The 17191-nt window shown below is 42.2% G+C and overlaps 1 long non-coding RNA gene across 3 annotated transcripts in view; it reads right to left on the bottom strand.

Annotated features, from left to right (window-relative positions):
• The window catches only part of LOC148001033 (uncharacterized), a 53357-nt gene that overhangs the window by 35917 nt on the left and 249 nt on the right, over positions 1–17191 (bottom strand). The window contains exon 1 of one of the 3 annotated variants that reach the window (XR_015638344.1): positions 467–702. The exons of 1 other annotated variant lie outside the window; for it this stretch is intronic. This is a non-coding gene — a long non-coding RNA (uncharacterized LOC148001033). Of the gene's footprint in view, positions 1–245; positions 703–17191 lie in introns of those variants that run through there. One more of the 3 variants, XR_015638343.1, reaches the window with a different exon arrangement.

Here is a 17191-nt window from a genome sequence, read left to right as displayed (position 1 = left end):
TAACTGAATCCAATTCCTCCTCAGAACCACTTAGGAGAAGCTCAGAAACTTCTGTTCTTTGGCAGATGGCTAGCGTTTTGAATATAGAGATAAAGTGTTACCAGAGGGACAGATAGAAGCTCAAGAAAGATCTACTATAAAAACAAAAATGGAAGAAGACAGCAGATGAGGGAACCAGCAATCATCATTTTACAGTTAATGAAGCCAACAATGGACTCACACTCCCACTCTAGAAAATTAGTTACCTTCTGGTCCAGACAAGCAGAAACCCGAAGCCGGTGCTGGGCCAGTACTCCGAGACTACACAGGAAAGAACAAGTACCTCCTGATGGCTCCTTTTGGTCTCAGGAGATGACAAGTCTCAAGCACTCAGAAGCTGACTGTATAGATACTATAACCTCTAAGTTGCAAATGTGGGCAAATGATATGGTCAGTGTCCTGTCTCTGAAGTCCCCAAGGTACTCACTTCCCAGGAGCTGTCTGTCACAAACCAGGACTCGCTGAACAGCATGGCTTCCTCAAAGTGACCCAAGCAAGGGGCCAGTGGAGGTTCCAGAAGTTTATCAGGCCTTGTCTTCCTTTCCAGGAGCATGCTAAAGCAGAAGTCACAGGATATGTAGCTCACAAAGTTAATTAACAGTGAGCTGGTGAGAGATACTGCTCAGGTCAAGGATGTCCACTTCGGATCTCAGCTCTACAACTAATTGGCCATGTAACCCTGGAAGGGTCAGGCCCTCCTATTCCCTGAACCTCTGTTTCTTTTGTTTATAAAATGAGATTGCTAAGTTAGAACTGGAGATTTTGAAATCTTCCTTATGGGACCAGTTTTTTCCCAGAAGTATATTTCTAAGGAAGCCGGTATACAATGAAGGAAACAAAAACCCACTTGTCTGAAGCAGCAAAGGCAGCCTGAGCCTTGACAACATAGCCAGGCTCTGAATACCACTTAGAAAGTCCCAAAATTGGGCTTCTTTACGTTGAAAAACCACGTGAAGGCCCACCACCCTTGCACCAAAGCAAGTCTCATGTGCTGGGAATTCAGTGGTGAGAACAAAGTGATGCCAAAGACAGGCACCTGAGTAGAGCAGGTCAAGAGATTTAGAATGACACTAAGGGAGTCTGTGTGGACTGTTTATCACAAGTGCTCACCATAAGTGCACTGTGTAGCATCCTCAGATTAAGTGATGTATCAGTGAGTGACTGACTGTTCTAGAAGGCTCTCCAGCTCTCAGGTTCTAGTCTGCTGGGGGTCCAGTTCTCTCCCAGCAGGGCTGCACAATAGAGTTCTTCATGACCAGGAAAGTGTTCTGAGTCTATGGTGTTAACAATACAGCATTCAGGATTTGTTTTATCTAACCATTGTACACTGCAAATGTGACTATTTGGACTTAAAAACTGAGTTTGTCAATCTATCCTATTTCCATGTAAATAGCTATGTGAGGACGCTGGCTACCATGTTGGACATCCTATCCCTGATTTATCTCTATTCTTTTTCAGTCTTATCCACCATTAAACTGGATTCTCACTGAGAGGCAGATAAAATGCAACAGTGTCAACTCCTCATCCGTGATCCTCTCAGCACTGACCTGGAGTTCACAGAACAGTTACATTGTTCAGTTTGTTAGAAATATGGAATCCCAAGTCCCACCTCAACCCCAACTTTAACTACTTTATTTGTGTGAATTGCATGTTCACACATGTGCCATTTTGCATATGTCAGAAGAGAGAGGCCAATGGTAGGTGTTAGGTATTTTCCTTGATTGCTTCCCATCTTATAGTTTGAGATAGGGTCTCTCAGTGAATCCACAGTTCATCAACTTGAAGTTGGGCAGCCAATGAACCCCTGGGAACCTCCCACATCCACCTCAACTACTGTGAGATTATAGAAATACACAGGCAGCCACTGTGCAAGGCTTTTATATAGGTGCTGGGACTCCAAAATAAGAACCTTACGGTCATGAAGGAAGTGCTTCACCAACTGTCATTGGGATATTCCTTATGCCTATATTTTAGCAAGATCTTTAGGCAAAGCATTGTTGTAGTACAGTGGGTTGAGCAGAAACAAATGACTCACCATCTCACACAACCCAAACTGGTCTGTAAAAGTGATACTAAGCCCTAGTGTGGTTTGATCAGAGTTTCCAGCCTCTCTATACTTATTTCTCTGTCTCTGCTTCTGCACAGTAACATGTGTGTGTGTGTGTATGTGTGTGTGTGTGTGTGTGTGTGTGTGTGTGTGTGTGTGTGTGTGTGTGTGTATCAGGAGTCATTTAGTCTCCCAGATCACCAGCTAAAGTGTTAACACCTAAGGCCAGCTACTAACAAAGCACTTTAGCATAAACAAAAGGCAACATCCAGGCTTCCAACACAGAGTTAATATGACTAGACTGATGATTTTCAACCTGGGAGGTACTCCAGGGCTTTTGCAAACATTTGATTCTTATTAGAAACATATATTTATAGTTTGAAAGTGTAGTGCAAAATAGCACAAGCATGAAAATATACAACATCATTAACCTTAGCAAGTATATCCATGAAACCAAGTTTTAAAAGCAGCGTCACTTAGCTAAATTTGTACCACATGGGTCACCTGCTAGGATGTTGTCCTACAGTAAGGTATTTTGCTTGTCTTCTGTTTGGTTTATTAACATATCTCTATGTTTTTCCTTGTGCATAACTGTGTAAGCAGACATAGCCCTGCAATACAACAGACTACAACCTATACACAGTAGACAAAGCTCATAGTCCATGTGGGAAGCATTTCGATGCCATCATTGAAGAATAAGACATAATGACAAGGTAACATCAGATGGTGATAATGTAAATACTTATACAATAATTTGTTATTTTGCAACCATTTATGTTGGGGTAGAAATTTGCATACAATGATGTAAACCTACATGCCTGGGTAAACACCCAGGTCAAGTACACATTTCTGTCATTCCAGAAAGTACCCCGATGTCTTCTTCTAGTCAACTCCTCCAGTCACAGATAGAATGAAACTAGATTCATTGCCAGAATATTGCACAAGCTGACTCCAGCCCAGTTTCCAAGGTTTCCTGCTGAAACCTTTAGAGTCAGATTTCCACCATTGACTCTTAGCTCAGCATCCTGGTCTTCTGAGCTCCCAGGATTGGGATGAACCAGTGGTTTGTATCTATAGCATTCGAGCACTTTTATAGCTCAAAGTTCCAAGTTCTTCCTGCAACCCAGTTCCAAAGGCTACCCATGGTCAGATGATTAACAGCCAAAGATCTGGTTACCAGTCTTCTGAACTCATTGTCATTTTGGTGAACAAATCACTGGACAGCACCTTAATGAGGGAAGAGTTTCTTTTGACTTATATTGTGAGGATACAGTGAATTCACACTACTAGGAGCATGAGCCAGATGGTCACATTGCATATGCAGTCAGAGTGCAGAGTTGAATGTTAACGCTTAGCTCTCTTTCTCTCTTTAAATTAGACCGAGGTCCCAGCCCATGGAGTGAGCCCTCTCTTCTTGTCTGTATCTAGGTTTTCTCCACTGTCTTCTATCATCTGGAACGAACTGGTCAACTTCACAAAGCCCATGCAGAGCCAAAACGGTGAGTCACAGAAGCAGCATTCAGTATGATGTGGCCCACATGGAGCTCAAAACAACAAACCACAAGGACACAGGGCTTAGAGATACGGCAAGAGGTAGCAAATCAAGGAAAGAAAGCAAGATAATAATTTCAGAAATGCTAGGACAACTGTTCTTTGGAGGAAGCCGAAGGAAAGTAACCAGCAAAGAGAGCAAAGGAGCTTCTAAGGTCCAGATACTGATTTGCCTTTCTAATCTGAATAGGGGATCCCTGGTCAAGCTCCTCTTCCTTGTCCTTGTTATCTGTCATTGTTTTTAAATTGTGTATAATTGTGTGTTTTCTCTGTACACTTTGCCATTGTCTTACTATTATATTATTATTATATATTGACATTGATATATGTGTATGATGTGTAAACCTCCATACATAGTGAGCCAGCAGAGAGGAGACCTCAGCCTCTCCTGAGCGCAACTTCTGCCTCAGGCTTCTTGGAACATTCTCCTCCTAACCCTACCTTGTTTCTCCTCACAGATCTTTCTCCATTAGCCATTCCCCACATTTTACAGAGTTCCCAGGAACCTTCTTATCCTATTTGCTCCATGTACTTTTGTTTCCTTCTATTTATTAAATTTTTTCAGAGTCTAATTTCATGATCTTTCTCCCATCTCAAAAACATTATCAAAATAATATCATTAAGAAAAATACCAAATAAGTGAATGAATAAATAAAACAAAAAGCCTGCCAAAAAGAAATATGAAAGTAGCTCCCCATCTACAGCTGACATGGGGCCTATGCTGGAGTGTATGGTCGATACACTCATTGATATTTTCGCTTTCTCAGCAGGTATCATTTGCACCATGGCTTCCTAGTTAGGGATGGGATCCTGTGTCCACTTCTGCTCCCACTGCTGGGCCTCAGGACTTCTCTTGAATCCATAAGGCTGTGTTAATCCTGTATGAAATGTTTACCAAGCTGAAAATCAATTCCTTACCAGCATGTCTCAGGGTTCCTCTCTCTATCCACCTAGGAGGATGCTGGCATGCCAATGTGTTTTGTGACTTATTCTGGGCCACAGCTTGAAGTAAGCAGAAGGATTTGAACTCCAAAGTGGCTGACCCTAAAACTCATCCCACTATCTACCTTTCCTAAGTAACAGAAAAAGATCTACCCTGTCCCACATACTACGACCATTTGCCACCGCCTGACAAGCCTTCTCTCTCCATTGAGCCCCAACCAGAAAGGTGCTTCTAGCTTTCTTTGAGGAAGCACCAGGAGAGTCAATGGTGATCCCCAACATGGATACATCTCAGACTGACAATTGCCAGCCCTGGCATAAAGTGGTCTGCATTTTATCCCGACTTTGCCAAACATTGACAGTGTCATTCTAATGTAGACACAGTGTCTCTAGAAACCTGTGTTTCATTTCTTGAAAGAAAAAGTGCACAGCCTTTAGCCTTGTTCTGATCTATTCAATCACCTCAATTTCTCCCACAGCTCTGGTCCTTTTCCTCCTGATATAGTGTCCAAAATAAATCCAATTTCTCTGCTGATCTGAAGCTCATATCAAACTCCTTACTTCCAGGCATGTGAATTACCACAAATACATCCCTTGGGTCAGTCCCAGTTGAGCTACCTAACTCACAGAGCTAACAATTCCGCCTCTGAGAGAGAAAAGGATGTAAAAGCAGAACTGCTATCCCAGACTCCATTCTACCCAACAAGGAAGAACAAATTGATGAAGGAGCAGTGACGGGAACCTTGGGAGAAAGAAGCTGTGTCATGCTGGAGGTTGTTATGTGAATGAAAGAAACGTTGGCTCTGGTCAGACATGCCATTTTGAAAAGTAGGTATCAAGCATTCATGTCAGCTTGGTGCCAGGGAGACTCTAAATGAACAGTGGCTATGTCTCCAAACTGAAAGTTAGGACATTTTATAGGACAAGCACAGATTTTTATGCTGCAGCTGGTGCAAGGGGAACTCGGAAGCAAAGGCTAGATGACACAAGACTGCTTCTAGCACACATCTCAGCAAACTTTGGGAATAGCAGACTAAGGATATGGGTGTCTCAAATTTTATAACATTGGACTGTTAAGGGAGATGTTGAGAAGCCCCAAAATGAGAATTCTTCAGGATGCAATACGCTTGCTACCAATTAAAAATGGCATGGAAACATAAAACGAGACCAACATCTTTATTATTATTATTATTATTATTATTATTATTATTATTATTATTATTATTTGGGTGAACACTGGTTTTAGAAGAATGTGGAGAAGTAGAAGGAAGGGAACAAGAATACCCTTGGCAGGGAATAGGGAGGCAAAGTTTAGAACAGTGGCAGAAGGAACGCCCATTCAGAGCCTGCCCCACATGTGGCCCATACTTATACAGCCACCAAACTAGAGAAGATGGATGAAGCAAAGGAGTGCAGGCTGACAGGAACCAGATGTATATCTCTCCTGAGAGACACAGCCATAATATGGCAAACACATAGGCAAATGCCAGCAGCAAACCACTGAACTGAGAACGCAACCCCCCGTTGAAGGAATCAGAGAAAGGGCTGAAAGAGCTGAAGGGGCTTGAGATCCCATATGAACAACAATGCCAACCAATCAGAGCTTCCAGGGACTAACCCCCACTACCCAAAGACTATACATGGACTGACCTTGGACTCCAACTGCATAGGTAGCAATGAATATCCTAGTTGGGGCACCAGTGGAAGGGGAAGCCCTTGGTCCTGCCAAGGCTGGACCCCCAGTGAATGGAATTGTTGGGGAGAGGGCAGTAATGGGGGAGGATGGGAAGGGGAACACCCATATAGAAGGGGAGGGAGAGGGGCTTGGGGGATGTTGGCCTGGAGACCGGGAAATGGAATAACATTTGAAATGTAAATAAGGAATACCCAACTTAATAAAGATGGAAAAAAATAAAACCAATCTCATGTTAAAAAAAAAAAGAAGTAGAAGGAAGATGTAAAAAGAGGAGGGCTTAGGCTAGAAAACAGAAAACCATCTCAAACTGACTTAAAGCACATTATACCACAGACCTTCATTAGCAGTAGCAGGCTTAGGGAGAGTGCAACCCCTGCTTTTTCTGTATCACCTGTGATTCTACCACTCTCCCTCTCTCTTTTGGCTTCCCCCTTAGATTGAAAAACATGACAATGTAATATCAATCACAAGTTTCCACAACACATTACCACAGACTGTATTTTTTTTCAAAAGAAGCATTCATTTCTTATAGAACCTGGTATGTTGAAGAAGCAGGTACCAGGGCTGGAAAGGGCTTATCTGGATTTCAGATGATGCCATCTCACTGTGTCCTCACATGGAAATAGACAGCAGAGAGAGAAAAGGGGTCCTTCCGGTCTCCCTCTGTATGGATACCATTCCCACCAAAAAGGTACAACCCCCTGACTACAGCCTCCAAGTACAGTCCCACTGGGAGTGTGTGTTTCGACATACAAATTCACTCCACAGCATATAGTCAACCGCAAGCCAATCAGTGGCAAGAACTGCTTCATAAAACTTGAGGATAATAATCTTCATAGATAAGATGGACCTGGAGAAATATGTTAACGTGATCACTACAAATGAACACATCACCAGGGAGAAAAACCAGAGTGGGACATACCGAGAAGAGCTATCTCTGGAGGGCACAGCTAATGATGAACTAGGGAGGCCCTGAGGAGGACAACGCAAATCTTCTCTTACATGGAGTTGAAGCAACAGAGTGAAGATCACTGGAGGATTTTAGCAAACAGTGCAGTATCCACCAAATGTAGAAAGCAGTCATAGACACGTAGTCAATGGTCTATGTCAGGGTAGATACTGATCATATAGGCACAAGATAATTAATGGGCCTCAATACTCACTATATCACTCAATACTCAAAAGCTCTGGGCTTTGGACTCTCTTCAATCTTAGTTTAAGAGAGTTTGTTATTGGAAGGGAAGGGTAAGACTTCTAATTGTTTCTTTAAACGCTCAAAGACTAGAGAGAAAAAAATCCAGTTATTAAATCTTTATTTAGAGAAAGCTATGTTCTGGAAACACAGTAACATGGATCACCAACAAAAGTTATCTAGAATAGCATAGTCTTTGAAAAGCTTCATGAAGTCCCTCACCCCTGCCCAGTTATCACACTATTTCAAAGCTCATCCTTAGAGACAAACTTTTTACCAGAATTTTCTACAAATCTTGGAGACTCAGAAAAGAAGACCTCAACTTATCCCATGTTGGCAACTGACAAAATCACAGAAGCAAGACAACATTATGATCTCCTGCTTTTCACCCCAAAAGTGTGGTCAAGAAGAAGCTGTCTGACCCATCTTGTAGCAGGAGACATCTGCTTTCCTTTCAGAATGCAAGGTAAGCCAGAAAATCAGACCCTGACACATTCTTTCTAGTCTATTACCCTTTCCTCCTGCACTCCCAGTACACACACTTTTGTAAAACCTAGTCACATTTCTCCACAACTATCTACTTGCTTTGGCCAGACTTTGGCTCTGTGGGTAATCCTTTCCAAAGGCTTCTGTGTCATCTAAAACTGATGAAATAATCCTGTTACGTCTTTCCTTTCCTAACCTGTCTTTTGTTAAGAAAGTGCCAGCAGCGAGCCCATGATGAGCATGAACCAGTTTGCTCCCTGACAAGGGATGCCTTCCATTTTTCCTTAGTTAAATTTCTACTCTTCTATCCCAGGAAAACAAGTCCATCTAAAACCAAGCTCATATGAACTCACATAGACCCAAGTAGCAATCACAGGGCCTATGCAATCTACACCAGACCCTTCTGCATATACACTAAAGCTTCCGGTTTATTACTTTCATGGGACCCCTGATTATGTAAATGAGTGGGTCTCTGATTCTTGTACCTTCCTTCTCTTCGGGATCTTTTCTTTTTCTGTTGGCTTGCCCTTTCCAACTCCAATATGATGGTTTCTTGGTTTTCTTATATTTTGTTGGCATCCCTTAGAAGCCTGTGCTTTTCTAATGAGAGAGGGAAAGGCAGTGGATCCAGAGGAGAGGGGAGGAAGAACAGGAGGAAAAGGAGGGGAACCTGTGTTCAGATTGTCTTGTATGAGAAATGAATCTATACTTAATAAAGGAGGGAAAATTCCAAGCTTCTGCCTGGAGTGGGTCTGCATACCAGCACTGAAGCTGTCACTGTCAAGATCATCTGAGTTTACCAACTCTGTGGGCCACTTCTCTTTTAGCTTTATGTGTTTCACACATTGTTAGCAAGATTTCCTGCCTAAACCTTCTCTCCACTGATAGTCGTCAGTCCATTCTTTTCTCACGGAGTAGATCTCCATCTTGTGCCCTCAGCCTCTGTTTCCCCCTCCTCATCTTGGCTTTAGGGTTTTAAATACCATGAATTATGGTACCAAACAGTATTCCAGTAGTTTTAGCTCCAGCTCTCACCCTTCTTTGACCTTCCAGATATACACATCCGACAGCCTACTGAAGAATCTCCATTGGAACGTCTGACAGATCATTCAAACACCTCGCTTGAAGAGGATGACATTGGTTACTTTTCTGTTGTTGTGATAAAACACCATAACTAAAAGTAGAACTTTTAAAACTTAGAAAACCAAAAAAAATCATATTGAAGTTGGAAAGGACAAGAAAACAGAAAAATAAAAGATCCTCAAGAGAAGGCAAAAGAATCAGAGAAAGGGATTATTTTGACTGATAGTTGCCAAGACGTAACCCATAATGGTAGGAGAGATATGGCAGGAGCCAGCCAGCCCAGATAACTGAGGATCACCATCTCGAGCCACAGCCATGAAGCAGAGAGAGAAAAGTAGGAAATGAGGATAACCCTCAAAGCCTGCCCCTATGTCTTCTATCAAGGTTGTACCTCCGAAAGGTTCCACAACTTCTCCAAACAGTGCCGTCAACAAGGGGTCAAGTGTTCAGTTCTGTGAGATCATGGAAGACATTTTGCATCCAAACCACCAGAGGGACTTTCTTTTCTCCTGAAATTAATCCCCCCTTCTCCTTATACCTGTAGCTAGAATCCCCATATCTTCCCATAATACTCAGGTGATACCTGGAGCAGTAGCTCCATACAGATACCTGGGCTTCCAGAGGTCTCAGTGCTTCTTTTACATAATGGTCCAGTTGCAGTGTGCTGGTGACTCTTACTGTTCCTGCTTCCTAGCCCCATTACTTACTTCCTACTTACTTCTCTCCATCTTCATTCCCCGTGTGAACTCACTTGCTTGTTTATTTTAGTTCATCTTCACTAATTCAGTAGTAGCCTTCCAACTTGTCCCTTGCTTCAGCTTATGTCCGCATATAGTCTATTCCTATTCAGCCAGCAAAGTTAAGGCTTTAAATACCAGTCAGATTCTCTGTTCAACTACTTGCTCAAAGCTTTTTAATGAGCACCCTTTGCATCCTTAATGAAATCCAAGCACTTTATTGTGGCTGAGACAAACTCTGGCCACTTCCCTGACACAGACTATGGCTTCTGCAGCTGGGCCACCTGGCACTGTATCCTCTCAGCATCTTGGACTGTGCCCAGGAGATGGACACTATACCATGTTTCTCAGTTGCCACTGACTTTTGTAAAGACTGGTCCTGTGGGAGCTAGGATGCCAGGTGTTCAGGGGAGTCGCATACACCCGCTGGGAGACCCGCGGCCCAGTTCTGATTGCACCTGGAGTCCTGTAGAGAGCTGAGGTCAGGCATTACCTTCCCTCTGAGGGTAACAGGGACACTACAGATGTAGTTCCATCTAGAGTTGGCAGGCAACATTGGGAGAGGCCCTGCTTTTCATTCACAGTCAATGCCTCCAAGTATTGCTAGATTCCTTCAGATCTTCAAGCACAGAGACACCACCAACAACTGCACCATAGGAAGCTTTGCACATATAGTCTTTCTCCTTGAGTGGTCTCTGCAGGGATTTCTGCCTGTCTTCTTTGTATTCCTTCTTGTATAAGCTGAAATGCCATTTCACTGACAACCATCTCCCATCCTCCTCCCTCGTTCACTCCTCTTACACCAGATTGCTTCCTTCATTACAAATAGCACAACGTCCATTTTACATTCATCCCTTTGTGTCTGCTTAACAGCTCGCTCTCACAAGACAAGAAACTCTAGGAGGGCAGCTCACTGCTCCCAGACCCGGTGAGAGAGAGACCCAACCGCCTGGTCAGGTGGGCACTCCTGAGGCTGCAGAGCTGAAGAGACCACCAACACTGCTCACCCCTGCCCACATCCCTGGCCCAAGAGGAAACTGTATAAGGCCTCTGGGCTCCCGTGGGGGAGTGGCAGGACCCCTGCCAGAGACACCAACGGACCCTGAAGGAAACAGACCGGATAAACAGTTCTCTGCACCCAAATCCCGTGGGAGGGAGAGCTAAACCTTCAGAGAGGCAGACAAGCCTGGGAAACCAGAAGAGACTGCTCCCTGCACACACATCTCGGACGCCAGAGGAAAAAGCCAAAGACCATCTGGAACCCTGGTGCACTGAAGCTCCCGGAAGGGGCGGCACAGGTCTTCCTGGTTGCTGCCGCTGCAGAGAGCCCCTGGGCAGCACCCCACGAGCAAACCTGAGCCTCGGGACCACAGGTAAGACCAAATTTTCTGCTGCAAGAAAGCTGCCTGGTGAACTCAAGACACAGGCCCACAGGAACAGCTGAAGACCTGTAGAGAGGAAAAACTACACACCCGAAAGCAGAACACTCTGTCCCCATAACTGACTGAAAGAGAGGAAAACAGGTCTACAGCACTCCTGACACACAGGCTTATAGGACAGTCTAGCCACTGTCAGAAATAGCAGAACAAAGTAACACTAGAGATAATCTGATGGCGAGAGGCAAGCGCAGGAACCCAAGCAACAGAAACCAAGACTACATGCCATCATCGGAGCCCAATTCTCCCACCAAAACAAACATGGAATATCCAAACACACCAGAAAAGCAAGATCTAGTTTCAAAATCATATTTGATCATGATGCTGGAGGACTTCAAGAAAGACATGAACACACTTAGGGAAGCACAGGAAAACATTAATAAACAAGTAAAAGCCTACAGAGAGGAATCGCAAAAATCCCTGAAAGAATTCCAGGAAAACACAATCAAACAGTTGAAGGAATTAAAAATGGAAATAGAAGCAATCAAGAAAGAACACATGGAAACAACCCTGGATATAGAAAACCAAAAGAAGAGACAAGGAGCTGTAGATACAAGCTTCACCAACAGAATACAAGAGATGGAAGAGAGAATCTCAGGAGCAGAAGATTCCATAGAAATCATTGACTCAACTGTCAAAGATAATGTAAAGCGGAAAAAGCTACTGGTCCAAAACATACAGGAAATCCAGGACTCAATGAGAAGATCAAACCTAAGGATAATAGGTATAGAAGAGAGTGAAGACTCCCAGCTCAAAGGACCAGTAAATATCTTCAACAAAATCATAGAAGAAAACTTCCCTAACCTAAAAAAAGAGATACCCATAGACATACAAGAAGCCTACAGAACTCCAAATAGATTGGACCAGAAAAGAAACACCTCCCATCACATAATTGTCAAAACACCAAACGCACAAAATAAAGAAAGAATATTAAAAGCAGTAAGGGAAAAAGGTCAAGTAACATATAAAGGGAGACCTATCAAAATCACACCAGACTTCTCGCCAGAAACTATGAAGGCCAGAAGATCCTGGACTGATGTCATACAGACCCTAAGAGAACACAAATGCCAGCCCAGGTTACTGTATCCAGCAAAACTCTCAATTAACATTGATGGAGAAACCAAGATATTCCATGACAAAACCAAATTTACACAATATCTTTCTACAAATCCAGCACTACAAAGGATAATAAATGGTAAAGCCCAACATAAGGAGGCAAGCTATACCCTAGAAGAAGCAAGAAACTAATCGTCTTGGCAACAAAACAAAGAGAATGAAAGCACACAAACATAACCTCACATCCAAATATGAATATAACGGGAAGCAATAATCACTATTCCTTAATATCTCTCAATATCAATGGCCTCAACTCCCCAATAAAAAGACATAGATTAACAAACTGGATACGCAACGAGGACCCTGCATTCTGCTGCCTACAGGAAACACACCTCAGAGACAAAGACAGACACTACCTCAGAGTGAAAGGCTGGAAAACAACTTTCCAAGCAAATAGTCAGAAGAAGCAAGCTGGAGTAGCCATTCTAATATCAAATAAAATCAATTTCCAACTAAAAGTCATCAAAAAAGATAAGGAAGGACACTTCATATTCATCAAAGGAAAAATCAACCAAGATGAACTCTCAATCCTAAATATCTATGCCCCAAATACAAGGGCACCTACATACGTAAAAGAAACCTTACTAAACCTCAAAACACACATTGCACCTCACACAATAATAGTGGGAGATTTCAACACCCCACTCTCATCAATGGACAGATCATGGAAACAGAAATTAAACAGTGATGTAGACAGACTAAGAGAAGTCATGAGCCAAATGGACTTAACGGATATTTATAGAACATTCTATCCTAAAGAAAAAGGATATACCTTCTTCTCAGCTCCTCATGGTACTTTCTCCAAAATTGACCATATAATTGGTCAAAAAACGGGCCTCAACAGGTACAGAAAGATAGAAATAATCCCATGCGTGCTATCGGACCACCACGGCCTAAAACTGGTCTTCAATAACAATAAGGGAAGAATGCCCACATATACGTGGAAATTGAAGAATGCTCTACTCAATGATAACCTGGTCAAGGAAGAAATAAAGAAAGAAATTAAAAACTTTTTAGAATTTAATGAAAATGAAGATACAACATACTCAAACTTATGGGACACAATGAAAGCTGTGCTAAGAGGAAAACTCATAGCGCTGAGTGCCTGCAGAAAGAAACAGGAAAGAGCATATGTCAGCAGCTTGACAGCACACCTAAAAGCTCTAGAACAAAAAGAAGCAAATACACCCAGGAGGAGTAGAAGGCAGGAAATAATCAAACTCAGAGCTGAAATCAACCAAGTAGAAACAAAAAGGACCATAGAAAGAATCAACAGAACCAAAAGTTGGTTCTTTGAGAAAATCAACAAGATAGATAAACCCTTAGCCAGACTAACGAGAGGACACAGAGAGTGCGTCCAAATTAACAAAATCAGAAATGAAAAGGGAGACATAACTACAGATTCGGAGGAAATTCAAAAAATCATCAGATCTTACTATAAAAACCTATATTCAACAAAATTTGAAAATCTTCAGGAAATGGACAATTTCCTAGACAGATACCAGGTACTGAAGTTAAATCAGGAACAGATAAACCAGTTAAACAACCCCATCACTCCTAAAGAAATAGAAGCAGTCATCAAAGGTCTCCCAACCAAAAAGAGCCCAGGTCCAGATGGGTTCAGTGAAGAATTCTATCAGACCTTCATAGAAGACCTCATACCAATACTATCCAAACTATTCCACAAAACTGAAACAGATGAAACACTACCGAATTCCTTCTATGAGGCCCCAATTACTCTTATACCTAAACCACACAAAGACCCAACAAAGAAAGAGAACTTCAGACCAATTTCCCTTATGAATATCGACGCAAAAATACTCAATAAAATTCTGGCAAAATGAATCCAAGAGCACGTCAAAACAATCATCCACCATGATCAAGTAGGCTTCATCCCAGGCATGCAGGGATGGTTTAATATACGGAAAACCATCAACGTGATCCATTATATAAACAAACTGAAAGAACAGAACCACATGATCATTTCATTAGATGCTGAGAAAGCATTTGACAAAATTCAACACCCCTTCATGATAAAAGTCCTGGAAAGAATAGGAATTCAAGCCCATACCTAAACATAGTAAAAGCCATATACAGCAAACCAGTTGCTAACATTAAACTAAATGGAGAGAAACTTGAAGCAATCCCACTAAAATCAGGGACTAGACAAGGCTGCCCACTCTCTCCCTACTTATTCAATATAGTTCTTGAAGTTCTAGCCAGAGCAATCAGACAACAAAAGGAGATCAAAGGGATACAGATCGGAAAAGAAGAGGTCAAAATATCACTATTTGCAGATGACATGATAGTATATTTAAGTGATCCCAAAAGTTCCACCAGAGAACTACTAAAGCTGATAAACAACTTCAGCAAAGTGGCTGGGTATAAAATTAACTCAAATAAATCAGTTGCCTTCCTCTATACAAAAGAGAAACAAGCCGAGAAAGAAATTAGGGAAACGACACCCTTCATAATAGACCCAAATAATATAAAGTACCTCGGTGTGACTTTAACCACACAAGTAAAAGATCTGTACAATAAGAACTTCAAGACACTGAGGAAAGAAATTGAAGAAGACCTCAGAAGATGGAAAGATCTCCCATGCTCATGGATTGGCAGGATTAATATAGTAAAAATGGCCATTTTACCAAAAGCAATCTACAGATTCAATGCAATCCCCATCAAAATACCAATCCAATTCTTCAAAGAGTTAGACAGAACAATTTGCAAATTCATCTGGAATAACAAAAAACCCAGGATAGCTAAAGCTATCCTCAACAATAAAAGGACTTCAGGGGGAATCACTATCCCTGAACTCAAGCAGTATTACAGAGCAATAGTGATAAAAACTGCATGGTATTGGTACAGAGACAGACAGATAGACCAATGGAATAGAATTGAAGACCCAGAAATGAACCCACACACCTATGGTCACTTGATTTTTGACAAAGGAGCCAAAACCATCCAATGGAAAAAAGATAGCATTTTCAGCAAATGGTGCTGGTTCAACTGGAGGGCAACATGTAGAAGAATGCAGATCGATCCATGCTTATCACCCTGTACAAAGCTTAAGTCCAAGTGGATCAAGGACCTCCACATCAAACCAGACACACTCAAACTAATAGAAGAAAAACTAGGGAAGCATCTGGAACACATGGGCACTGGAAAAAATTTCCTGAACAAAACACCAATGGCTTATGCTCTAAGATCAAGAATCGACAAATGGGATCTCATAAAACTGCAAAGCTTCTGTAAGGCAAAGGACACTGTGGTTAGGACAAAACGGCAACCAACAGATTGGGAAAAGATCTTTACCAATCCTACAACAGATAGAGGCCTTATATCCAAAATATACAAAGAACTCAAGAAGTTAGACCGCAGGGAAACAAATAACCCTATTAAAAAATGGGGCTCAGAGCTAAACAAAGAATTCACAGCTGAGGAATGCCGAATGGCTGAGAAACACCTAAAGAAATGTTCAACATCTTTAGTCATAAGGGAAATGCAAATCAAAACAACCCTGAGATTTCACCTCACACCAGTGAGAATGGCTAAGATCAAAAACTCAGGTGACAGCAGATGCTGGCGAGGATGTGGAGAAAGAGGAACACTCCTCCATTGTTGGTGGGATTGCAGACTGGTAAAACCATTCTGGAAATCAGTCTGGAGGTTCCTCAGAAAATTGGACATTGAACTGCCTGAGGATCCAGCTATACCTCTCTTGGGCATATACCCAAAAGACGCCTCAACATATAAAAGAGACACGTGCTCCACTATGTTCATCGCAGCCTTATTTATAATAGCCAGAAAATCGAAAGAAGTCAGATGCCCTTCAACAGAGGAATGGATACAGAAAATGTGGTACATCTACACAATGGAATATTACTCAGCTATCAAAAACAACGAGTTTATGAAATTCGTAGGCAAATGGTTGGAACTGGAAAATATCATCCTGAGTGAGCTAACCCAATCATAGAAAGACATACATGGTATGCACTCATTGATAAGTGGCTATTAGCCCAAATGCTTGAATTACCCTAGATCCCTAGAACAAACGAAACTCAAGACGGATGATCAAAATGTGAATGCTTCACTCCTTCTTTAAATGAGGAAAAAGAATACCCTTGGCAGGGAAGGGAGAGGCAAAGATTAAAACAGAGACTGAAGGAACACCCATTCAGAGCCTGCCCCACATGTGGCCCATACATATACAGCCACCCAATTAGACAAGATGGATGAAGCAAAGAAGTGCAGACCGACAGGAGCCGGATGTAGATCGCTCCTGAGAGACACAGCCAGAATACAGCAAATACAGAGGCGAATGCCAGCAGCAAACCACTGAACTGAGAATAGGTCCCCTATTGAAGGAATCAGAGAAAGAACTGGAAGAGCTTGAAGGGGCTCGAGACCCCAAAAGTACAACAATGCCAAGCAACCAGAGCTTCCAGGGACTAAGCCACTACCTAAATACTATACATGGACTGACCCTGGACTCTGACCCCATAGGTAGCAATGAATATCCTAGTAAGAGCACCAGTGGAAGGGGAAGCCCTGGGTCCTGCTAAGACTGAACCCCCAGTGAACTAGTCTATGGGGGGAGGGCGGCAATGGGGGGAGGGTTGGGAGGGGAACACCCATAAGGAAGGGGAGGGGGGAGGGGGATGTTTGCCCGGAAACCGGGAAAGAGAATAATACTCGAAATGTATATAAGAAATACTCAAGTTAATAAAAAAAAAAGAAAAAAAAAGAAACTCTAGGAGGGCAGGAACTGTGTTTTTAAAATGATGATATCATTTTATATCACTTTATATCAGTTTAAATTAGTACCTTTGTATTACAAACTCACTAGTGTAAAAAAAACTATAC

Source organism: Rattus norvegicus, chromosome 15 (assembly GCF_021556685.1).
Source record: "Rattus norvegicus strain SHRSP/BbbUtx chromosome 15, alternate assembly SHRSP_T2T, whole genome shotgun sequence".
In the NCBI taxonomy this organism is placed as follows: domain Eukaryota; kingdom Metazoa; phylum Chordata; class Mammalia; order Rodentia; family Muridae; genus Rattus; species Rattus norvegicus.
Note: the sequence above shows the minus strand (reverse complement) of the source record. Positions and strands in the feature narration are given on the sequence as shown.